The sequence below is a fragment of the Hemitrygon akajei genome, chromosome 12 (genome assembly GCF_048418815.1).
Source record: "Hemitrygon akajei chromosome 12, sHemAka1.3, whole genome shotgun sequence".
In the NCBI taxonomy this organism is placed as follows: Eukaryota; Metazoa; Chordata; class Chondrichthyes; order Myliobatiformes; family Dasyatidae; genus Hemitrygon; species Hemitrygon akajei.
The window spans coordinates 88,010,805-88,037,635 of NC_133135.1; the positions used below are offsets into that span (position 1 = coordinate 88,010,805).

Here is a 26,831-nt window from a genome sequence, read left to right on the forward strand (position 1 = left end):
ACATTTAACCAATTCAGGTCTCTAAAACCCTCAGATCCCAATGCTCTCCAGCCCAAAGAACTCAGTACACCAGGAATATTGGACGCAATATATGACGCTGATGAATTTACAGGTGAACAGCTATCTCACTTGGAAGGGCTGCTGAGTGCCTTGAATAGTGGTCATGGAGGAGGTGTGGGGCCAGATGTAACAATTAACATGCTTGTGGGGATAAATACCACGAGGGGAATCAATAGGAGGTAGATTAGTCAAGGGAGTCATGGACACCAATTCCTTAGAACGTAGAGAGGAGAGGAAGTGGGAAGATGTGCTTAGTGGTAAGTTCCCATTAGAGATGTTGGAAGTTGCAAAGAATGATGCTTTTGATGCAGAGGCTTGTGGGATGGTAGGTGAGAACAAAGAAACCCCATTCTTGTTATATCAGGGAGCAGCTAGGATGAGGGCAGATGTGTAGAAAATGAAGGAGATGCACCTGAGTACTGTACTACGTTACTAGCAGTGAGGGGAAACTCCGTTCTCTGAAAAGAAGAGGACATCTTGATGTCCTTGAATGAGAACTCATTATCATGAGATCAGATGCAGCAGAAATGGAGGAACTGAGAGAAGGGAATAGAGTTCTTGCAAGGTACAGGATGGGAAGAGGTTTTATATTCATCAGAATCAGATTTAATATCACTGGCATATGTCTTGAACTTTGTTATCTTTACGGTAGTAGTACAATTAAATACATGATAAATAAATATAGAGAAAAAACTGAGTTACATTAAGTATATGTCTATTAAATAGTTAAGTTAAAATAAGTAGTGTAAGATAACAGAAATAAAAAGTAGTGAGGTAGTGTTTATGGGTTCAATGTCCATTTAGAAATTGGATGACAGAGGGGAAGAAGCTGTTCCTGAATTCCTGAGTGTGAGCCTTCAGGCTTCTGAACCTCGTTCCTGACAGTAACAGTGTGAAGAGGACATGTCCTGTGTAGTGGCGATCCGTAATGATGAAAGCCGCCTTCCTGAGGCACCACTCCGCGAAGATGCTACGGAGACAGAGTCTGTACCCATGATCGAGCTTAATTTTACAAGTTTATGCAACTTACTTCAATCTTGTGCAGTAGCCCCACCCCACATACCACAGGGTGAAGCAGGCAGTCAGAATGCTCTCCACGGTATATTTGTGGAAGTTTTTGAGTGTTTTCATTGACAAACCAAATTTCCTCAAACTCCTAATGAAATGTAGCTGCTGTCTTGCCTTCTTTATAACTGCATCAATATCTTGCATCCAGGTTAGGTCCTCAGTGTTATTGACAACCAGGAACTTGAAATTTCTCACTCTTTCCACTTCTGATCCCTCTGTGAGGATTGGTGTGTGTTCCCTCATCTCACCCTTTCTGAAGCCCACAATCAGCTTGCTGATGCTGAGTGCAAGGTTGTTGCTTCAACACCACTCAACTAACTGGTATGTCTCACTCCTGTATGCGCTTTCATCATCTGAAATTCTGCCAACAATGGTTGTATCATCAGCAAATTTATAGATGCTGTTTGAGCTGTGCCTAGCCACACAGTTATGGGTGCAGAGAGAGTAGAGCAGTGGGCTAAGCACACACCCCTGAGGGCACCACTGTTGATCGTCAGCAAGAGAAGATATTATTTCCAATCCGCATACATTGTGGTCTTCCGGTTAGGAAGTCGAGGATCCAGTTGCAGAGGGAGGTACAGAGGCCCAGGTTTTCTGGGGCTTTTCAAACAGGACTGTAGGAATGATGGTGTTAAATGATGGTGAGCTATAGTCAATAAGTTAAGGAAATTAAGGTAGTTAAAGTCATTGTTGGAGTAAGTGGTCTTGTAAAAGTTGTCGGCAAATGATCTGTCTGTGAGAGATCAAGAAAGAAAGGGGAGGAGTCAGCGGGAGACGCTCATGGAGTGAGTACTGTTTTAGATTCGCTCCATAACCTTTACTTTTTTTAACCTTTGATCACCCTTATCCAACTTATTTTTACCTACACCAAAAGATTCTCGCTATTTTCTTGGGCTTATCGTTAAGAGTTTATTGTGAATTTTTGAAGATATGCAAACAGAAACGGCTCTTAGATCCAAAGGACGAGAACCGGGGCACAACCCGAACGGTAATGGAAAGAAGCAAGCTCATCCGCAACGCACTGAATTAACTTGTGAACTGTTTATGGAGGTTTTGGATAAAAAATTCGATGAACTACAACAAGTTTTTAAACAAGATATAAAGGCTTTTCAAGATTATATGGTTAAGACGGATTCAGTAATTAACCAGCAGCAAGTTCTTATCACATCTCTGCAAGAAGAAGCTCGGAAACAAGATTTGACAATTGAAAAATTGCAACAGGATTTAATTTCAACCATTAAACTGGTGGAAACACTTAAAGCTAAGAGTGTCGACTTTGAGAATCGGTCCAGAAGACAGAACCTACATATACTTGGTCTCCCAGACGGCATAGAAAAAGACGATCCTTCGAAATATTTTGCTCAACTTTTAAAAGATGCGTTCCCGTCGGTTTTCCCAGAGAATCCCCCGTTACTTGATCGAGCACATAGAATTTAGCGTCGTTCATCGAGTGCTCCAGCTAAACCCTCGGTTGTAATTGTCCGGTTTCACTATGTACACGACAAAGAACAACTTATTCGTGTGGCTCGGCGGGCTGGAATGATTAAGTTTCAAGAGTACCACTTCCGTTTGGTTGAAGATTTTAGTCCTGAAGTTATGAAGAAAAGGCTTCTTTTTAAACCTCTGATGTCTGAATGTTATGAGAAAAATCTAAAACCTGCGCTCTTATACCCTGCGAAGCTTAGAATCTCTCCGTCGAATGCTCCACGCCAGGTTTCCCTTTCTACATCTGAAGCGAGAAAGTATCTGGAGGAGAACTTCCCTACAGCCATAGACACTAATCTCTAATAAATGAGTGATTCTGATCGTGTAAGATGGTTTTCGATTCCTCAAACCAGAGTTAGTCTCTGGTTATTGGTGTAGGTTTATCCTATACTTTATATTTAAGTTAAAGTGTGTTTTCGTTATATTAATCGCTCTGTTTTATACACTTTAACCATTATACTATATTTTTGACTATTATTTTTGTTCCCTCAAAGGTATATTTTTAACCTTTCGAAGGGAAATTCTTTTTTATTAAGATGGTGGTTTTTTGGAAAAATATTCTTGGTTTTGTTTAAGATGGCGTTATTTTTTCTTTTCTCGTCTTCTTCCTATAATGCATCGCTTATCATAGTTTAAATATTTCTTGATTTGTTTGGGTTATAACCCGATTTATAAGCTTTTAGTGATTATATTCTTTTTTTTTACAACTAAGTATATTAAGAAGCGTGGTTTTTAGTTTAGTGATTATAATTTTAAAGTTGGGGTGGTTTTTTTAATATATATCCTTTATATATGGAGTGGTCTTCCACTGATATGGGGGTAGAATTAGTCTCATTTTTCCCTTTTTCTAGCCATATTTTGGCTTTCTTTCTTTTTCTTGTGGGGGTGGGGGATGGTCTGTTTTCTAATTTTATTTTTCTTTTACCAGTTTGTTTTAGTTTTTTCATTTGGGCTGTTTCTGAACTATAAATATGTCTACGGTGTCGTCACTTCCGGGTCCGCTCTTTATTTTTGTTCCTCTTCCAGGTGCATGAGTTTTTAATTTGGTTAACCCTTTCTATACCAAAGGGTTGACTTTAGAAGCATGGCTCAGACCATTAATTTTGTGTCTTGGAATACTAATGGTTTAAACCATCCGATTAAACGAAAGAAGATTTTCAAAGTATTCCAAAGACTTAATGCTCATATCATTTTTGTACAAGAAACTCATGTGAGGAAGGAGGACAAATAACGCTTTTTTAGGTCTTGGCGGGGTCAACAGTATCATTCGAATTCGAATGCCAAAGTTAAGGGAGTTTCAATTTTTATTGACTCCTCTATTGCATCTGTTCAACACGATATCCTTTCGGATCCGAATGGTAGATTTTTGTTAATTACGGGTTTACTTTGTAATAAAAAGGTTGCTATGGTTAATGTTTATGCTCCAAATGTGGATTGTCCTGATTTTTTTAAGTCCTTATTTACTTCTCTACCTAATCTAAATGAATATAAGTTAATAATGGGTGGTGACTTTAATTGTTGTTTAAATCCTTTGATGGACAAATCTATATCTATTCAGACTTTACTCAATAAGTCGGCCACTTGTATTAACTCCTTTTTGACTGATAATGGAATTTTTGATATTTGGAGATTTCAGCATCCTAACGACAAAGAGTTTTCTTTTTTCTCACATGTTTATCATTCCTATTCGAGAATTGATTATTTTTTTATTGACTCTTGTTTTATTCCTTCGGTAATTGGTTGTAATTATGATATTATAGCTATCTCTGACCATGCTCCATTAAAACTTTCTATTAAATTTGTGGATACAGCTTCTAATGTTAGACAATGGCGATTTGACTCTACCTTATTGCAAGATCTGGACTTTATTAAATTTATGAAGGAGCAGATCGATTTCTTCTTTTCAACTAATTCCACGGATGATATTCCTTGCGGAACACTTTGGGACACTTTTAAAGCGTATATACGTGGACAGATTATCTCTTACTCTGTTGGTCTGAGAAAACGCATTAAGAAGGAAACTCTTTTATTGGTTGATAAAATTAAAGAGATTGACAAGAAATATTCGATCACTCCTAGTAAGGAGCTTTACAAACAAAGGGTTGAACTTCAAATGGAACATAGCTTATTACTTACATCTCCGATTGAAAATCAATTAATGAAAACCAGATCTGATTTTTATATACATAGTGATAAATCGGGTAAACTGTTAGCTAGTCAGTTGAAGAATGTTTTGGTTAAACGTCAAATCACTAAGATTCGTCAGCAGAATGTGGATTTGACAGTTAACCACAATGAGATAAATAAGTCATTTCAAGACTTTTATACCTCCCTTTATCAATCTGAATTCCCTCAGGATCATAATACCATGTGTGATTTTCTTGGGAAATTGAATTTTCCAAAATTATCATCCGCTGATCTTTCAATATTAGATACTCCTATTACAGATGCAGAAATTAAAGGGGTTATTTCCTCAATGAATTCTGGGAAAGCACCAGGTCCAGATGGGTATACAGTAGAATTTTTAAAATGTTTTTCCGCTACTCTTTCTCCTTGGTTATGCAGGGTTTTTGAAGAAGCAATTAGATTGGGGAATTTGCCACAACCTTTTTATAGAGCTTCCATTTCTTTAATACTGAAGAAAGATAAAGTCCCTACTGACTGTGCATCCTATAGACCAATATCTTTACTGAATGTGGACTCCAGGATCTTTTCCAAGTTACTGGCTTTCAGGCTGGAGAAGGTATTACCCCAAATTATTTCAGAAGATCAAACTGGTTTTATTAAAAATCGCTATTCTTTTTTCAATGTTAGGAGATTACTGAATATTGTTTATACTCCTTCACATAGCACTTCAGAATGTGTTATTTCATTAGATGCGGAGAAAGCATTTGATAGAGTTGAATGGCCTTACTTATTTTATGTGTTGGAGAAGTTTAATTTTAGTCCGACATTCATTTCTTGGATTAAACTGATTTATCACACTCCAGTAGCCTCGGTGTTTACTAATAACCAAAGATCTCCCTTTTTTCGTTTATTTCGGGGCACTAGACAAGGTTGTCCTCTTAGCCAATTACTATTTAACATTGCTTTAGAACCTTTGGCAATTGATATCAGAGAATCACAGGATATTTCGGGTATTAATCGTGGGACAGATATTCATAAGGTATCTTTGTATGCAGATGATTTATTATTATTCATTTCTAACCCTGAGAAATCTATTCCAGTAGTTCTATCATTGTTGGCTCAATTTAGTGAGTTTTCTGGGTATAAGTTAAATCTTAATAAGAGTGAATTGTTTCCTTTGAATAGACAGGTCCCAAGTTATGGAAATTTACCTTTTAAATTAGTTAATGACTCTTTTATTTACTTAGGGATTAAAATCACAAAAAACCATAAAGAATTATTTAGGTTTAATTTTTTACCCTTAATTGATCAGATTAAAGGCTTGTTTACTAAGTGGTCACCATTATCTTTATCTCTGATAGGTAGAATTAATGCTATTAAGATGGTTATTTTACCTAAGTTTTTATATATTTTTCAAGCGGTACCAATTTTTATTCCGAAATCTTTTTTTACTAATGTTGATTCAAAAATTTCCTCATATATATGGCAGAATAAAAATCCCAGGTTAGGTAAAATATACTTACAGAAGACAAAGAAGGAAGGTGGATTGGCATTACCTAATTTCAGATTTTATTATTGGGCAGTTAATATTAGATATTTGTTATGTTGGTTGAAAGACTGGGATGGTTCTTTTGGCCCTCATTGGGTGAGTTTGGAAATTAAATCGGTACCAGGTTATGCTCTGGGTTCTATTTTAGGGACTTCTTTCCCTTTGCCTCTTTCTAAATTGCCGAAATGAATTGACAACCCGATAGTTAAATATACCTTACGTATATGGTTTCAATTTCGGAAATTTTTCAGGTTGACTCAATTCGTTTTAAATATTCCTATTGTATCTAATTGTTTTTTCCACCCTTCAATTATAGATCAAGCTTTTTTGGCTTGGAAAGCTAAGGGTTTACTAAGATTTTCTGATTTATTTTCGGACAATTGTTTTATGTCTTTTGAGCAATTATCTAATAAATATAATTTGCTCAGATTTCATTTTTTTAGATATTTACAGGTTAGGCATTTTTTAAGTACGGTACTTCCTACATTTCCAAATTTTGTCTCTTCAGATATTCTGGAGAGTTTGTTCGAATTAAACCCTTTTCAAAAAGGGCTTATATCAAAACTTTATAATATAATTATGAAGATACGTTCAGAGCCCCAATAAGACAAAAAATGATTGGGAAAGAGAGCTTAATCTTATTATTCCTATTGAGAATTGGGATAGAATTCTTCAATTAGTTAATACATCATCTATATGTGCCAAACATTCATTAATACAATTTAAGGTCGTACATAGGGCCCATATGTCCAAGGATAAATTAGCTCATTTTTATTCTTATATAAACCCTATTTGTGATAGATGTAAATTTGAAATCGCGTCTTTAACTCATATGTTTTGGTCATGTTCGCTTTTGAACAAATATTGGAAAGATATTTTTGATATTATCTCTGCGGTATTGAACATCGATTTACAACCCCATCCTATTACCGCAATTTTTGGTTTACCAATGATGGACTCACTTCATTTATCTCCTTCCGCCTGTCGAATGATTGCATTTCTCACTTTGATGGCTAGAAGATCTATTTTGTTGAATTGGAAGGAAATTAATCCTCCCACTGTATTTCAGTGGCTTTCTCAAACTATGTTATGTTTAAATTTAGAAAAAATTAGAAGTGGTGTATTCGATACTTCTATTAAATTTGAAAAGATATGGAGACCATTTATTCAATATTTTCATATGATGTAATATGACCCTGTTCCAAGCTTATTGGATTTCCAGCTTTAATCTTATTTATGTTGAGAGGATCGGAGTTGACGACACTGATGATTATGTATTCTTGTGAGATATTATAAACAGCCCTTTTTTTTCCTTTTTAGTTTTTCTTTTTTTTCTTTTTTTTGCTTCTTTTTTCTTCTTCATTAGTTATTAGATTAGTAGTTTAGTCAATTTTGCAAATTTTTTTTCTTTTTTCTGTTTTTATATCATATATTATGAAATACCTAGATTTACCTTGTTCATACATATACTGTATGGTCCATGTTTTGGGAAAACTCATTTATACTGTAATCATTGCTTATGTATTCTTTCATGTGTAATGGGAATTTGTATGTTTGTAATCCCTTTATTAATATATCAATTGTATTTTGTTCATAATATTATTAATAATAATAAAGAGATTGAAAAAGAAAGAAAGGGGAGCGAGGTGTCAGAGATGGACTGAGTGAATTTGAGGGCAGGATGGAAGTTGAAGGCGAAGTTAATGCAATTGTTGAACTCCACACATGGGTGCAGGAAACAGCAGCAATGCAGTCATCAGTGTAGTGCAGTAAGGGACTGGGAGTGTTAACGGTGTAGGCTTGTAGCATGGACTGTTTCACTGAGCTGACAAAAAAAGCAGGCATTGCTGTGGCCCATGTGAATGTCCATGGCTACACCTTTGGTCTGGAGAAAGTGAGAGGAGCTGAAAGAGAAGTTGCTAAATGTGAAACCCAGTTCTGCTAGATGGAGGAGGGTGGTGGTAGAGGGCAACTGGTTGGGTGTGCTGTTAAGAAGTGGAAAACCTGATAGGGATGGACTGGACGCCATGCTGAAAATGAGGCAGTCATGCCATGGAATTCAAGGCTGTTGAGGTGGTGGAGAGCATGCAAAGTGTCACAGATGTAAAGAGACAGTGGAGTTGAGAGACAAAGACACGTTCAGTGGGTCAGGAGCAGGCAAACACAAAGGCCCTTCCAGGGCTGCTAGGTTTGTGGATCTTGGATAGGAGAGAAATGAACAGTGTGGAGTTGGGGGACTATGTGGCTGGAGGCTGTGGAGGGGCCTCTCTGGAAGCAATGAGTTTGGAACTAGTACAGAGAGACTAAAGAGCAGTGTGCCCAGGGGGGTCATTGTAACAGGTGAGAAGAGTGGTGAAATTGAGATGGTTAATGTTCATTGGCAGTTAGAGATGAAAAGATCCAGAGTGGGCAGAAGGCTAGAGTGAGGTATCCAAGAAGAGGAAGAGAGTTGGAGATGGAGAAGGGGGTCATCAGTGCAGGGAGAGGAACCCTTGCCAAAGAACTAGGCTCAGAGACTGAGGCAATGGAAGAAAAGTTGTGACATGGTAGGTGCAGAATTCACTGAGGTGTGAGTGCAGGAAGGCAAAAGGAGGCCCTTGCTGAGCACAGAATCTTCCACCTCAGAGGGGAAGGTTGGAGGGGATGCTGGAGTCATGGCAGGGGTTGGAGGTGGGGTTCGGGGGAGGGTAGAAAGTTTGAGGGATCAGAGTTGAAAGGAGGTTGGGTGTGTCAGGGAAATGGGGAGGAAGGAAGGGGGTGTCAGAGGAGTGAAGGGGAGGGGGATGAGAAGCAGGGTGAGATCTGAGAGACCCATGGTGGATGGGAAGAAGCAGGGGACAAGTAGGACCTAGCAGCAGTGTGAGAGTCTTGGCCGGGAGACGGTTAGGTCTGAGGTCAGAGCCAGAGGTGGCAGGGACTGTGGTCTGGAGGCAGGCAAGCTTCTGATTCTTCCTGGATGCAGGTTTTGGAGAGGTCAGTGATGGGTGGTGGACAGTGAGGTCCAGAGCTCTGTGGAAAGAAGGAGACAGGGACAGCATGCATCATTTCCAATGGTGGTGAAGGTGGCACATAAAATCCAGTGGGAGCAACGCAGGGAGAAGCAGTCTATGGAGTACGGGTACGGGGAACCTTGCTGGCACCAAAATGGAGCTATGTTGAACAAGATGGCAGCTGCCTGGCCCACTGAGTTCCTCCAGCACCTTTTGTGTTCTGCATTCCAGACTCTGCAGGATCTTGTGTCTCTAAGAATTGTATTTTACCCAGAAAATGGTTGAAATCTGCACTTCATTGCCCGAGGGAATGGTGGAGGCAAGTATTCCCATAACACTGATGAGGACAGGACAGCAGGACATTGAAAACTACTGTTTGATTAATGGAGATTATTGTCAGTGTAGTCAGGTACTTAATAGTGAGCACGAATGGTGGGCTGAAGTATGACTCTATATTGCCATCAACCCTTTAATTCGCTACAGACTGAGTGCTGCTGAACGGGGTTAGTATAGACATGCTCAAGCTGTGGTGTCATTTGTTTGCAGACATCAGGAGTGAGGCATCAGAGCCGGGGATGACACGGCACAGCGTCCGGGCCCGACACTCAGCAGAAGACAAGCTGCATCATGCTCCACTGCAGATTCCTGTGGCATTCATGGACTCAGGGTCTGGACGATATTTTTTTGTGTGGTTGTATTTAACTGATATTTTTTACGTGCTTGCTATCTCGTATGTGCAAGGACTATGCCTATCTCTGTGGAGCTGCCCATTTACAGCCACCAGGAGAGAGGTGTTGGAGCCGGGACCCTCCACTGGAGGCGGTGTGACATGTCCAAGCTGCAGTCGGTGCTGCCCCCCCATTGTTCACTCCACAGAAGACAACCTGCATTATGGCCGACTGCAGATTCCTATGGCATTCATGGCTCAGACCTGGAACTATTGGTTTTGCGTGGCTGTACCTTGTTTATGTGCTTGCTGTCTTATGTGTGCTCTGTGTGCTTTGTGCTGTGTGACTGCTGCTACTGTGTTTTGTACCTTGGCGATTGGAGTAACACTGTCTCGTTTGGCTGTATTCAAGGGTATTCAGGTATGGTTGAGTGACAATTAAACTTGAATTGAGTTGAAAGTTGACATGAACAGGCTGGGCTGAAGTTTCTGTTTCTGTGTTGTATGCCACTACTGACCATGTCTTTGTTGCAGCTCTGACTGTCCCTTCAAAGGTAACAGCCTTACAGAACCTTAGCATGCAGAAATGGAGGAGCAGGCCTGCAGTAAACGGGACACCGGCCAAGAGGCACCATTGCAGAAGGACCACTGTAGCCAGGGAGATTTGGAGACTGAAATTTGACATGGTTCAGGCTGTGTCTCATCGATGTCTTTATCTAGGTGAACTCAAACTGAACTCCACAACGGTGCGAGACATCAACCCTACGACCACACATCTGATAGAACACTCAGTAAATGTGCAAGAATATCTCTCCCCACTTCAGTGTGAATAAATATTTAAATCCCACAAAATCACTTCATCTATATTTAATACTAAGCAGAAGCTCGGGAAACAAAAAAAAACTGTACAGGATCTGAAGTGGATTTGGCTTCTGTTTCAAGAGAATCTTCACTCATAATTCAGCCACATTGTGGAACCAAGACAGGAGACTGCGCTGTGCTTTTGGCACTGGACTGTTGCACTGCCTGCCATGGATTGAAAGGCCTTTTCTTGAGCATGACTCTCGCCAGAGCTTGCTGTAACACGCAGTAACGAAGAAGCTTAAACCAATGCACCATGAGGTGGGATCAGAAACAAGATCACACTGAATTCAACCACCAACCATGCACAATCAAAACATGGATTTTAGATTCAGGATAGAGTGAGAATAGACCTAGTTAAGAGGAGAGGTTGGGGCAGTGGAATTGTTGGGAGGGGAAAATTGAGGAGGTGGAGATGTTCTGCAGATGCCAGGGTCTGGATTTGGGCTGCACCACTGCTGACTGAGCCAGCTGAGGAAGTCCTTGGAATCAGGGACTATGATGTTATGAAGTTTGGCATCGGATTCTGCATGGCTGGAGTACAACAGAAGTTGGATAAAGGGGCCAGTTGGAATTAGGGGAACAATCAGTGAAACTGAATTGCAATAAACTTGTTAATCTGATTTCCCCTGAAGGAGGAATCATGGGCTTTAAAGTGTTTAATGCAGCAATTGCAAAGTCGGCCTTCACCACGGTTTGTCAGAGAGGAAATCTATCTGTTACTAAGGATGAAAAGAGGCTCATTAAGTTCAGTGAGTTAAACTTTGGAGTGGGAAAACTGCTAAACCAAAGAACAGCTTAGATCTCAAAGCGATGCTCAGGATTGCTCAAATTGTAAAACAAATTATTAAAATCTTCAGAAAGAACTTGATTTCTCATTGCACCTAGTTCTTTGGATGTCCCAAGATGCTCCTCATTACTGTTGAAACAATTGAAGAATGTCCATTATAATGAGAGTAGTTGACTGACTGACTCATGTGAGAGGAAGGTCACATATTCAGGCTGGTCTGAAGTGACATGCCTTGATGGAGGGTCCCTGATCTATAATTTAAGCTGTCCTTCCTACTGACGGATGCCACCTAACTAACTGAGTTTTTTTCCAGCAGTTTCTGGGTTTTTACTGATTAAGGGATAAGTGCTAGCACCAGGAGACCCTTCCCCCACCCCCCAGTTCTTCACTGAAGTAAAGCAGGGATTTATTTAACACCCACGTGGAAAGAACGACAGTCTAACACCACATCCAAACACAATGCTTCTGAGCAGTGCAAATCACACACTCAAACCTCAGCCTGGATGTTGTGCTCAGGAGCATGGAGTGGGATTCGAAATCTTTCCCTGAAGAGTCAGGGGTGAGAGAGTTACTGACTGTTCAGCAAAGCTCTAGAGCAGAACTGGAAAAGGGACAGTGCTAAAAACACTCAACAGATCAGGTAGCACTTGCTGAGACTTCAGGAAGGGTAAGGAGGGCAAACATGCACCAGTATCTGCATTGACAGTATCTCTAAGTGCCTGACCGTTAACCTATCCTCAGCCCAGCACATAGATCCAATCACAAGGAAGGCAGGTCAGCATCTTCACTTGCTTAGAAATTTGACAAGATTTGGCATGTGTTTTCTCAAACATCTACAGATGTACTGGTGAAAGTATCCTGACTGGTTGCATCAATGTCTGGTACAGCAATTCAAATGGACAGGAATAGAAGTTGCAAAGATTTATGAACTCAACCCAACATATCACAGGCACATCTCTTTCCAACATCAGTAGTATCTACTGGAGGCACTGCCTCAGGAAGACAACATCAAAGGTCCTCACCGTCTGGACCATGCCACCTTCTTGCATCTACCGTCAGGTTGGAGATACAGAGGCCTGAAGTCTAACATCACCATTTTCAAGAACAGCTATTTCCTTTGAACAATTTGATTATCGAACCAATCTGCATAGCTCTGATCACTACCTCAGTACAATAACACTTTGGTCAGTTTGGACTACAATGGACTTCGGTTGTTTTGTGTTATTGTGTTCGCTCTTGTATAATTTATGTTGTTAATTTATGTTTTTCTTCTGAATGTTATGCATTTGATGCTATGTGTCTGTGATGCTACTGCAAAGGAATTTTTCATTCTACTAGTGCATACACATACTTGTGCACAGGACAATAAATTCAATTTTGTCTTTGACTGTCAAGGGAAAAGCAGAGTCCAGGTTGATTTGATAGACTCTTATCAAAGACACAGAGTTCCACTTTCTCATAGTGAGAAATAGGACTGAGAGAAGCTGAGGAGCCAAAGACAGGAAACTTGGAAGTGAAAGACAGGTCCTCCCCTGGTTCTGGCAGATTTTGTTCACGGGAACCCGGACAGTTCGCAAATCAGAAATGCGGTCACACAGTAAAAGATGCCTGTAGCCGCCAGCAAATCCAAGCACGCACACAAAATGCTGGAGGAACTCAGCAAGTCAGGCAGCACCTATGGAAAAGGGTACAGTTATCATTTCAGGCCGAAACCCTTTGGCAGGACTCCAGCAAATCCATCCCGCTGATCTGCCAAATGCTCATTCATATGTACAAGTTGCACATAAGCCTGGTATTGGTAAGCTGGGGAGGACCTGCACCTGGAGAGTTGGTTGATTGAAATGCAAGATATCTGAGACAATTGAATACAACCTCTCTTACTTTGGAGCATTGATTCAGAAGACAGCCAGACAGCACACACCAAGCAAGGGAGATGTTGCCCTCAACTGATGCACCTCCATCTTGATGGTCAAGATGGTGGAACATCCAGTTGCAGTGGCCACTCTGGCTCCAACTAATGGTGAAGTTGTTCATCCTTTACGTATTTCTAATGATTACAAGACGCTGCTGAGCATTAAGAACACTAAGTACTGCAAGTCTACCTCACTGGTGAATTGTTGGATAGCAAATTAACTTGCAGTGCAGAGTTCTGCATATTGTGTACCATGTTGTCACCCGGGAAAGACAGCATCAGAAGCAGTGTGCAAGGAAACAGAAGCAGGAAAGCAAGCTGGTATTTGTGCAATACTAAAGGCAAAAAACTGCAGGCCAGCTCTCCTGTCGATTCTGCTTTCAAATGTTCAATCACAAGAAAATAAACTAGATTATCTGCACCTGAGACTGAATCACCTTGAGAGAAAGGACAGCTGCACACTCGTCCTGAAGGAAATGTGGCTCCAGGATACCACCCCCGATGTGGACATACAGCCAGAGGGGGTTCTTCTCTTCTTTGGGCTGACAGAATTCCCACAATCTCTGGCAAACCCCAAGGTGGAGGTGCATGTCTCCACATTAATAAAAGCTAGTGACGGCCAACTGTTCACCCCTGGTACAATTCTTAATGGTGAAGTGCAGGTAGTTTACAGAAGGAGTTCACTGCTATGATGATTGTGGCTGTATACATCCCTCTCTCCCTACCCCACCCCACCCACTTTTGCTAAAGTTGCGGAAGCACAACGTGAGCTCAGTGATCTCCAAGTCACTCACCCCAGTAGTTTCTTATTGTTGCTGGTGACTTCAACTATGCTAACTTAAATCAGTCCTGCCTAATTTCTGACCATCTGACTACTTATGGGTTAAGCTAATTCCTATACCAACCACTGATTAAATCAGTTAAATCAGTTCAAAGGGAGATAAAGACCTGGCCAGAACGAACAACCTCTGCATTGCAGGACTGTTTTGATAACACAGATTGGAAGATGTTTGTGGAGGTGGCTACCTATGACCATCAGATTTGCCGATGCACATGTGGGATGTGTGACTGGTGATATGGAGGAGTACATTGAGGATGTCACTGTTATTAAACACATCTCTGTGAGGGTAAATGAGAAGCCATGCTGACAGCAGAGGTGCGAGCACAGCTGAGAAGTTAAGATTCTGATCAGAGGATAAGACGGCTCTCAAGGCAGCAAGAGCTGTGCTTTCCCATTCCATCAGAATTATTCACAGAGAATATACAGCCATTTCTGCGACACCAGAGAGATGAGGCACATATGGCAGGGCATTATGACCACAGTGGACTACGTCCACCTTGTGCATCAGTGCCTCTCTTCCTAATAGGCTGAGTGTCTTTCATGCATGGGTTGATGCATGGAACATGTGCCGGTAAAGAAGGCTCCCCTTCCCCCTGAGGAGCAGGCCTGGAGACACACACTGAATGTTTCACGAACAGCTTCTTCCCCTATGTCGTCAGATTTCTGAATGGACAATCAACCCATGAACACTACCTCGCTATTTTCTCCTCTCCTTTTGCACTATTTATTCAATTATGTTTTTAAATATACTTATTGCAATTAATATTTTTGAATTATTCTATACTGCAATGTACTGCTGCTGCAAAACAACAGATTTCATGACATATGCCAGTGATATCAAACCTGATTCTGATTCTGAACCTATGTAAAGCTGCAGGACCTGATAACAGATCTGGTCGGGTGCTAAGGACTGTGCAGGTTCAACAGACACCTTCACCATCTCCCTGGAACAGTCCACTGTTCCTGCATACTTCAAGGTGGACACCACCATCCCAGTTCCAAAGAGAGTGACATGACCACTGTCCAGTGGTACTGACCTCAGCAATAATAAAGTGCTTTGAGTGATTGGTTATGGATTGCATTAAATCCCATCTTCCTGCTACATTGGACACTTTCTAATTTGCTCACTGATGACACAAACAGTGGCTGAGCTCATTAACAAAGCTACTGAGATGGTGTACAGAGAGCAATTCGAGTGGCTGGTAGAATGGTGTAAGCACAACGACTTCAATATCAATGTGAAGAAGACCAATGAGATGATTGTGGACTCCAGGAAGGTGCAGGTTGACCACTCATCACTGCACATGCATGGCTTCTTTGTGGAGACTGTAAGGAGCACTGAATTTCTGGGAGAGCACTTGGTTCCTCAACATCATCCTTTTGGTCAAGAAAGCACAACAGCATCTCCTCTTCCTGAGAAGGCTGAAGAGAACGAGGCCTTTAACCAATCTAACCAATTTTTACAGGAGCACCATTGCTAATGTCCTGACCAACTGCATCACCGTCTGGTACAGGAATTGCAAGGCATCTGACCGCGTCCCTACAAAGGATTGTAGGACTGTTGAGAGGATCATCAGGGTCTGTCTTCCACCCAGCAGTGATATTTATTGGGAGTGCTGGGTACGCAGAGTCCTTAACATTGTCAATAATCCCTCCCACCCATCCAGCCATCTTTCTGATCCCCTACCATCAGGTGGAAGGTACCACAGCAATACGAGGGCACTGCTAAGATGGAGTCATCCCTCCCCCAGAATGTGAGACGACTGAACTCCTTGCCAGCACCCAGGTCTCGTCACTATGAAGCACCAGTAGCATTATACTGTTTACTTTGTAACTCGAGTTGGAAGTGCACCTTATTATTTGTTACAAACAAGAGAAAATGTACAGATGCTGGAAATCCAAGCAACACACACAAAATGCTGGAGGAACTCAGCAGGCCAGGCAGCGTCTGTGCAAAAGAGTAAACATTTGATGTTTCAGGCTGAGACCCCACATCAGGACTGGAGAAAAAAAGATGAGAAGTCAGAGTAAGACTCTTACTCTGGCCTGCTGAGTTCCTCCAGTATTTTGTGTGCGTTGCTTCTTATTTGTTCATTTATTTGTGGTAATATTACTTTATGTGTTGTGCACCTCGGTCTGAAAGAACATGGTTTCATTTGGTGATATACATGTCTATGGTTGAGTGACAATAAGCTTGAACTGGAACTTGAATTGGAACAAATGTGTTGGATTTAAAAGCAGAGAAGATGTAATGAAATGGCTTAGTGCCCTGGTCAAAAGGCACGTGAAGCATGAGTCCTGGCAACCACCTGGAGAGAAATGGCAATGAGTTTGATGATGTTTCCTTCACTATTAACAGTCATGTCCTCCATTCCCTGGGCTCTCATCACTCAAAGTTTCTGGCCCGTGACTTCCTCCGCTCCCTGTTCACTGCCATCCATCCATGATTCAGTGTCCTTCCCCGGTCAACTTCCACTTGCCTTTGGTATTGGCATTTCTTCTAAGCTTGCCCGCTGCAGTCTACCTTGATTGCCCACATTCTGTCTCCACCCCAGCCTCAGCCTTGCTCTTGTCCTCATGTTGCCTGACTACTTTGTAACCTTCAGACAATTGAAGAGAAGGCAGTTGTTACGTAACCTCGTAACCAGGTAACTTACCAGCAAAGATAGCGGGATCAGCTGAGTCGGATGCTACTATTTTCAAACGTTTTTATTTGTAAAGGGGCACAAACGTATGGTTAATACAAAACATGCAGATCATATACATCATCAAAACTCAATCTAAAACACCGGTGTAATAATAATCAATCAGAAATAAGCTCTACCGTTGTCTAGGGGATAATACTGAGTCCAATTGAAATATAAAGAGTCACTCAGAAGTCTGCAGGCTTTTCCCTTTTGGGAACCGCTGGGATTTCACGTTGTGGAGAGAGAGAGATGGTTGAGAAAGGATAAACACTTGCCCGTTGTCTTTACAGAGCAAATCCTTGGAATCAGGGGAGCAGGCTTCCCCGTTGTTATTTAAAAGCGGTCTTCCGTTGGTTCTAGCCACAGATTCAAAATTTGGAATCTAACACACGTGGCTTCCTTCAAAATGGCTTCCCGCTCCCACGGGAATCGGTATTGTGCTTCCTTGGTGTCTCCTTGGTGCGTCTGAGGGTTGTCCCCCCCTCAGACCCTCCTTTATACTTCTTCACGGGATCGCAGGTGTCAATCAGGTTGCAGGTGATGCGATCTCTCTCTCAACCAGCCCACTTTGCCCGAGGGCTTTTCACATGGTCTCCATGAGACAACAGTCAATGTCGCCTTTATTCTGCTTCTCAGGAGAACGTGGTCTTCCGCACGTCTCTCTCTCTCTCTCCCATTTCCTGTGTCTATTCAGCACGTCTCTCCCCCTCTTGGGTCAGTTGACCCCCCCTTGACTAGGGCTCTTGCGATTCTCACAAAGGAGGGGGCCAAGGTCATAACACCTCCCCCCCATAGCAGGTTTTTTACTAGCGGTTAAAAACAGGTTGGTACAGGACTTTTTTTTTGAATCTACATACTACACAAGCTTTTCTCTTCACAGAGTACTACCGTTATACATTCAAGTCAGTATCTAAACAGGTAACAAGTACAGTGCCCCTTTTCTTTAATACCTTAACCTCACGTGCCATACTAAAGTCTGGTAGCATCAAACTTCAGCTCAATAACCACCTTATTTATTTGTTTTCTTCAGCAACATAACTAAAGAGTTGTGATCTTAGTTTACGTGTGTACTACAAAAGTTCATGCAAAATACTAATTTTTATGTTACTTTCAAACTTAGCAGTCAAGCTTCCATGGGTGTTGTCTTTATTATTCACATACTTTGTCAAAATCCCTTAAAACCAGCTTCCGCTATTTAAAAATCGCGTCCCCATTAACCCTCGCCTCTTTTCTGGTTAATTCCCTCATGGTGATCTTGGGCACCCTGGCGAAATAGGCTTTCGCCCGCTCCATTCATAGGAGTTATTTTATCAACAATGTGTTCCAAACTTAGACCATCTTCCGAATTTCCACCCAATTCTTTAATTTTATGCAAGTTGTTAGTTTCCTCTTCAGGACCCTTCAGGTTATTAGTTTTCAGTTTAAACTCTTTGTTCAAACAGCATTTCAAATTCTGCCTTTTCACACCACACTCTGGAATAACAATAGCGTGTGGGGCCCCTTTACCTTCCAACTCAACCTGTAATTGATTCACAGGCTTTGTGGTACCAAGCCATTGTCTCTGTAGCCTGGTTGCTGCTTCTGATATCAGTCCAGCCTTTAAATTTTCTTCAGTCAATTTGGGAACTACACATTTCCCTTTTCCTTCAATAATAATATTCACCTCACCAACTTGTAACCCACCTTCGAGCACAAACACCTGGGAACTCTCACTTCCCAAGGTTAACCCTTTTTTTCCGAACCAAGTCTATCTGCTCCAAAAGGACGACCATCTCGTCCAGCTGAGTCAAATACCTCAGCTTTTTTCTGAGCTCCGTGACTAGGTTCAGGACCACGTGCATCCCCATCTTGGACACACTCAAACGGGACATTGGCCTCTTCCAGGCTTTCAACACCCGTACCTTTTTCAAATTCTAACATCCCCCGATCCTTCCAGCTACTCTCTAGGCAGCCCCCTGTTGGGGAAGGCGCAACCCTGCGAGCTGAAACAACCTCCTCGGACATTTCAGCTGACTTCTCCACAGCAAGGATACCCTTCCTCTCTAAGACTGCCCTCATTTCATTCTCGGGACCATCGGGAACACCTTTAGAACTCTCAACTTCTCCAAACAATTCTGCCAAACCAGACAGATCAACCATGTCCAACTCTGGACCTTTTAACAGCTTTATCCGTTTCTCATCTTTATTTCCTACCTCTAGGACCTTTCTCTTCACTAAGGGGAGGGCTATCTCCTCGCCCTTACCCCCTTTCACTTTACTACTTTCTGTTTTACCACCCTCTGAACCCTCGTGGTATAGGGTCGGTAAAAACGTCTTGGCCAATTCACTACTGGCCCGATTTAAACTGCTCTGGTTCTCAGCTGCTTTTCTCGACAGGCTGCGAGTGACCGCGCATGCGCGATAGCTTTGGGACTCTAGGGGCGGGGCGACCGTACTCGCCGGTCGGCGGGTCGGCATCATGGCTGCCCAAATCCTACCTCTGGCTAAATCGTCCCCCTCCCCTCTCTCTCCCCTTTGAGCTCTTCGCTCTTGCCTTCGCCTGTCCAGCTCCAATTCATGGCTCCTTTGTTTCTCTTTCTCAGCTACTTCCAGCTGCTTTAACTGGAGCTCATGACCCCGTTTCATCTCTAATTCCCTTAGTTTGAACACATGCTCCCTTTCCTCAGCCCTTTCAGCTGCTTCTAGCTGCTTTACTTTAAGATCATGGTCCAACCTTGCTTTCTCCAACTCTACCTGATCTGTCCCACTCGCTAATCTCTTTTTGGGGATATTTTCCAAATCCTCAGCTGCAAACACCTTCTTCCCAACGTAATACTGTTGTATGACCCTTCGCACTTCCTGCTTTTTTATTGCTGGCTTCACCGCTGTGAGGTCTAACGCCTGCGCCAAATTTTCCAAGTCTGATTTTGTAGCCTTCCCTAGCGCCTCTACCGTCGGGTTTCTCATAAATTCATCCACATCCATCTTTGCTGGTTTCCCGTCTGGCTACCTGCATAACCAGATTTAAGTTTGGACTTACAGCCCGATTCACTGACCCTCCCCTTTGGCAGTATACTTAGGGAAGGTTGTGATGAGGCAAGGAAGGAAATAGATGCCAACTCTCTATGTGGCCGTGGACAAAGGACAATTTTGTAGGAAATTCCTTTCATAATGAATTGCTCTATTCTATTTTAAAAAGGGAGAAATTTATTCCATTACATCGAACATTTAATGGGCTGCTCTTCACTAATGTTGCTGGATTAGACTAACACATTGCTCTCTGACTAGAAACCAGCTCCCATGGTTATTATGAAGTGTTGGATGTAGCAGGCCTCGCGCTGGGGCTATACGGCGTTGAGGCGCGTCCCCTGGGTGGTGGATGGGGGATCCCTCTTGTGAGGGGTGCACTGGATAATATGGAAGAAGGTGCCGCAAACCAACATAGCCTAGGAGAAGGAACTCCGATTCCAAACCCGGGTAGATAGGACTCGTTAGCCTTGGATGGCAGCCTATCTAGGAGAGGGTAAACTCTGATTTCAAACCTGGGCAGGTGGAGCTCGTTAGCATGGAAATGTCATCGCCTAGGGAAAGGTGACCTCGACAGAAAACCCCTGGTCCTCCAGGTTGGGGGTTGTGCAATGGGCTAACAACCCGTTCACGTAAAACAAGCAATTGTTACAGAAACCGTCAGCAGATTGTCAACCACTAACCCAGATCTCGGGAAAAGCAGGGCCCCGTTCAGGAGACTGATGACGCGCTGCAACCAAACCCGTCAGGAAGCTGCAGGGCTGACAACCCTCCTTCACCTGAGGAAAACCAAAATGGAGGTTCCAAAGCTGCTCTCACAGAAGAAATCTATCCTAATTGGAACATGGAATGTGAGATCACTTTGGGAGACAGGTAGGTGCGCACAGGCAGTGAAGGAAATGAACCGATACCACCTCACACTCCTGGGCATGTGCGAAGCAAGGTGGAATACTTTTGGTGAGACCAAACTGCAGACGGGAGAAACTCTGCTTTATTCCAGCAAAGAAAAAGAGGAAGACCCGCATGAGGCTGGTGTGGCCCTGATGTTGTCCAAAGAAGCAGCCAGAAGTTTGATAGAATGGGAACCAGTGTCCGACCGTATCATCACAGCCAGGTTAGAGTCCAGATTCCAGAAGGTATCCATTATCCTGTGCTATGCCCCAACTAACAACGCAGAGGAAGAAGAAAAAGATCTCTTCTACACCCAGCTTCAAGCAGTAGTTGGAAAGGTACCTAAGCAAGATATGTTGATCGTCATGGGAGATCTGAATGCCAAAGTAGGCAGCGATAACACTGGCAGGGAGAGAGAGATGGGCCAGAATGGTTTGGAGAATATGAATGAAAATGGAGAACTCCTTACCGACTTCTGTGCCTTCAACGAACTGACCATTGGAGGTAACCAAAGTAGACGCTGCCACAAGATAACCTGGGTCTTGCCTGACCATCAAACAGAGAACCAGATTGATCACGTCATAGTCCGCCAGCGCTGGAGAAGTTCATTGCAAGATGTGAGAGCCAAAAGAGGAGCAGATATTGGATCTGACCACCATTTGGTTGTTGCAAAGCTGAAGATGAAGCTGTCAGCCAAGAAGAAGCAACAGAACATGCAAATAAAGTTTGATGTTAGAAAACTACAGATGGAAGAGAACAAGAAAGATTTCCACATCGCCTTGCAAAACCACTTTGGGGCTCTTCAAATAGAGGAACAAGATGAGAGAACAGCAGAACACGCCTGGATTAACTTCAAGCAGGCCACTGTAGGAGCCTGCGAAGAAGTACTGGGAAGACCACCAGTCAACAGTAAACCTTGGATCAGGGATGAGACATGGCAGAAGGTGGAGGAGAGGAAAAAGCTCAAACAGGAGTTGAATCAGGCCAGAACCCGGCAACAGAAACAAATCACCGCCAACAGGTACAGCGTGATGGCCAAGGAGGTGAAGAAACAGCTCAGAAAGGACAAGAGGTCATACTTCAATGAAATAGCAGAGCAAGCAGAAACAGCGGCCAGTAAAGGGGGCCTCAAGGCACTCTACACGACGACTAAACTTTTGAGAGGGAAGAAAAGCAATTTCAACAGACCTGTTAGAGACAAGACAGGCCATCTGCTCACTTCGGTTGAAGATCAGCTGGCGAGATGGAAGGAACACTTCCAGGAAGTATTGAATAGACCGCCACCACAGAACCCACCTGACCTGGAGCCTGGAGACCCATTCAACATCAATATAGGTGAAATCACCAAGCAAGAAATTTGAAAAGCCCTGAAAAGCCTGAAGAACGGCCAGGCTGCTGGAGAAGACAACATTCCTGCAGAAGCATTGAAAGAGGGTGGAGAGGGTATGGTGGACCATTTGCATATACTGCTGAATTTGATATGGCGAACAGGAGAGATCCCATCAGATTGGGAAGAAGGGCCTCCATGTGAAGCTGCCAAAATCTGGAGATCTTTCACTGTGTGGCAAGTGGAGGGGGATCACCTTGTTGTCTATTCCTAGCAAAGTTCTCACCAGGGTCATCTTGGAGTGGATGAAAGATGCCATTGACCAGAGACTTAGAGATGAGCAGGCAGGGTTCAGGAAAGAGAGATCATGCATTGACCAGATAGCGACACTTAGAGTCATTGTGGAGCAGACAATAGAATGGCAAACTCCACTATATGTGTGTTTTATTGATTTTGAGAAGGCATTTGACAGCCTGGATAGAAAGTCAATGTGGAGCATCTTACGACACTATGGTGTACTGGAAGAGATAGTGAATATCATCAAGCAGCTTTATGATGGCTTCTCATGCAGGGTCATCCACGATGGGAGACTGTCCGAAGAGTTCCTGGTCACTACTGCAGTCAGACAGGGATGCCTGCTGTCGCCTCTACTTTTTCTTGTGGTACTCGACTGGGCTACAAGAACAGCCTACGCGGGGGGACGTCACGTGATGACGTAGGATCGAGACGCTGGAACCCAGCTCTCCCGTAAGAAGTTAATAAATTAATGTCCAAATGAAGAAAAGTTAGTCAATACTTTCTAAAAGTTACTTATAAACGACTCCGGACTGTGTCAAGCTATGCCTCAAGGAAGGAAGATAAAGAAAACTAATACCGGGAAGACTACGCAAGTTGGAACAAGAACAAGGCCCATGTCTACCAAGGAACCGCAGTCTCAGGTACATTATACCACCGGCGATACGGAACAGGAGACTGCGGCAACACCGGCAATTTCTAAAGGAAAAAACCATCGTGAACTGCGCAAACGCGAAGGATGGAGCATGCGCAAACGGGAGCAACAAGAACTACAAAGCCCAGCTACCACTGCAACTGAAAGTGATAGCGAATCAGAGGGAGAGACAGATCTTCCGGAAAGATCAGATGAAGAGGGAGTTAAAAGTCCTTCTGGAAATATAGAAAAGACTTTGAGGCAAATAATGCGTAAATTAGACACATTAAAAGTAATTAAAAATAATCAAAAAATACTCGGGAAAAAAATTACCAATATGGAGATTATGCTTGATAAAATGACAAAGAGACAGGAAAAAATGGAAAAAAGAATTACGGACTTGGAAACTACAACGGAGGACATGGTTGAAAGAATGGACAAAATGGAAAATGAAAATACTGCTTGGATATCAGAAAGAAAACAATATATGGAAAAAATTGATAAGCTTGAAAATTTCAGTAGACGAAATAATATTAAAATTGTTGGACTTAAAGAAGATATAGAAGGAGAAGAACCAATAAATTTTTTTCAAAAATGGATCCCTGAAAAATTGGGAATGGAAAGAGAAACTCCAATTGAGATCGAAAGGGCTCATAGATCCTTAAGGTCAAGACCTCGAGCTGATCAAAACCCACGATCAATTTTGATAAAATGCTTACGATACCAAGACAAAGAAAAGATCCTGAAGGCCGCTGCCCAAAGTGCCAAAAATAGAAACGGGCCACTGATGATAGCAGGGAAACCAGTTCTTTTTTATCCTGATATAAGTTACAACCTGTTGAAGAGAAAGAAGGAATTTAACCCAGCGAAAAAAGCCTTATGGGAAAAGGGTTATAAATTTACAATGCGTCATCCAGCAACACTGATAATTTTTTTGGAGGAGGGAAAAAAATTTTTTTCCGATTATCGAAAAGCGGAGGAGTTTGTACAAGAACTTCCATCTATTCGCTAATTACACATAGAGGCTTCCAAACGTAATGGATTAAAGATGAAGATAGACCCAACGAACAGAAGTGATGGACATTTATGGATATTATAGAAGAGAAAAGCAAAATTTTAGAAATACTAAATGAGAATAGTATTTTTTTCTCTTCTTATACATATACTTTTTTATGTTGCGGGGGGGCTGGGGAGCTTTGGATCGGTTACTGCGGGATTCACGTGTGTAATCATGGCGATTGCCATGACCCGTACAGCAGAGGGGGGTAATGTTGTGTTTTTTTTTCCACAACATTAGTAGGGGGGTATTTTGTTTTTTCCTTTATATTTTAATTTTCTTCTATCTTTTTGCCTGGATGATTGGTGGGGACACACATAGCAACATGGAGATTTTTATAAAGATTTCCCAGGATACCACGAAAGTTGAAAGATTAGGTATTATTATAGATTGGAGTAATATAATTTTAAAAAATAATGACTAATCTACTAAATTTTTAAAGTTTTAATGGAAATAATTGGTTACTTGGGGAAAGAAATAAATATATATACTAAAGTTATTACGTACTCCATGGAGCATGTGGGGATCTTCCAATATCCAGGCATTCCTTTTTTTTTCTTTCTTATTTTTTTAATAGGGATGTTAGGGGGGAGGGGTTAAGGGGAGGGAGGCTGGGTAACACTTTTTTTTTCATACACATTTACTCTGTAACTATTTGAAAACAATAAAAAAAAGAAGAAAGAACAGCCTACGCTGGCTCAGAGAGAGGCATCCAGTGGACGTTAACAGGGAAATTGGAAGACCTGGCATTTGCAGATGATCTCGCTCTTCTCTCACACAGGCTTCAAGATATACAGAAGAAAGTAGATTCCTTGGGAGAGACCTCACAGCAAGTAGGCCTTAAGATCAGTCAGGAGAAGACCAAAGTTCTACGCATTAATAACAAACAAGAGGAGCCATTACGGATTGAAGGACAAATAGTTGAAGATGTAGACAAATTCACCTACCTCGGAAGCAAAATCAGTAAATCAGGAGGTACAGATGAGGACATCAGAGCAAGGATCGGAAAAACCCAACATGCCTTCACAACCCTGCGACCTGTTTGGAGATCTACGGCCATCTCTGTCAAAACTAAGCTCCGTATATTCAGCTCCAATGTGAAAGCCATCCTGCTATATGGATCCGAAACATGGAGAATCACTAACACCAGCTGCAACAAGATCCAGACCTTTCTCAACAAATGCCTCCGGCAGATCCTCCGCCTCAAGTGGTACGACAGAGTGTCAAACCTAGACCTATGGAAGAGAGCAAACCAAGAGCCCATTGTATTCTAGATAAGGAGGAGGAAGTGGAGATGGGTCAGCCACACCTTGAGGAAGAGCCAGTCGAATGTCACTCGACAATCACTCGAATGGAATCCACAAGGGAAGAGAAGAAGAGGTCGCCCAAAGCAAACCTGGAGGCGTAGGCTTTTGGATGAACTGAAAGCCGCCGGCCAAACTTGGGAGACTGCAAAAACATCTGCTAGAGATCGCAGGAAGTGGAGGACTTTTGTTGAGGCCCTATGCTCCATAAGGAGCGAAAAGGGTTAAAGAGGATGTAGCAGAGATCACTGCTGGCAGTAACCTCCAATGTATTTTGTATCCAGAGGTAGGCAAGGCTGCCTCTGCTAATCTGTAGTTACAAAGCTTGTGATTAAAGTCAGGTGTAATACAAGGGGATGACAGCTTCCTGACAATGTGGGGGTTGGAAAGGGTGAGTTGTAGCTTTATAAACTCACACACAATGCCAAACCTGGCTGGTTGCCTGAGTGTTGGAAACTAATCTGTCACCTTCCAACAATACTAAGCATCAACCTGGCGTGAAATGAAAAGTCCTCCATATGTTGCTTCTCAGCAAATTAACCAGCAACCACAGCTGGCAGGAACTCCTGCAGCACAGACCTGGGACAGTGGCTTGGCTGTTGTATTATTCTGGCAATCAGCTGCTATGTTGGAAGCTCCAGTAAGGCCCTTTGCACTACTTTAATGCAATGCGTTCAAACTGATTTCATTTTTAATGTTGAACCTGCTTCTTTCTGGGCCTGTATTACTACATACATGTTGTGCACTCTTCAAATACACTTGGTTAGGAGCATCACCTCTGCCTGCACTGGGCTACAGCTGAGTTATGGCTGATTACGGGACCACCACAGATCATTGGAGACAAAGCTCCCTGCTGTTGATCCCAGTAATCCAGCATTGAGTGTGCAGCTACAATTAGCTGGCTTTGCAACAGCTCCACAGTTGAAAGTAAATTTATTATTGAAGCACAAGTACATCACCGTATGCAACCCTGAGATTAATTTTCTTGTAGGCATACTCAATAAATTCATAATAAAATAATCGAATCATGGAAAAACTGTACCAACTTGGGTGTTCAGCCACTGTGCAAAAGACAACAAACTGCGCAAATACAAAAAGAAAGAAATAATAATAATAAATAAGCATTAAATATCAAGAACATGAAGTGAAGAGTTTTGAAAGTGAGTCCATAGGTTGTGGGAAATTTTATTGATGAGGCTGGTGAAGCTGAGTGAAGTTCAAGAGTCTGATGGCTGAGGGTTAGTAACTGCTCCTGAACTTGGAGGTGATAGCAAAAGTAAG

The 26,831-nt window shown here is 42.3% G+C and overlaps 1 pseudogene; it reads left to right on the forward strand.

The window, feature by feature from the left end:
- The window catches only part of LOC140736639 (uncharacterized), a 45,818-nt pseudogene extending 20,040 nt beyond the window's left edge, over window positions 1–25,778 (forward strand).
- The last annotated feature ends 1,053 nt before the right edge of the window (window positions 25,779–26,831 follow it).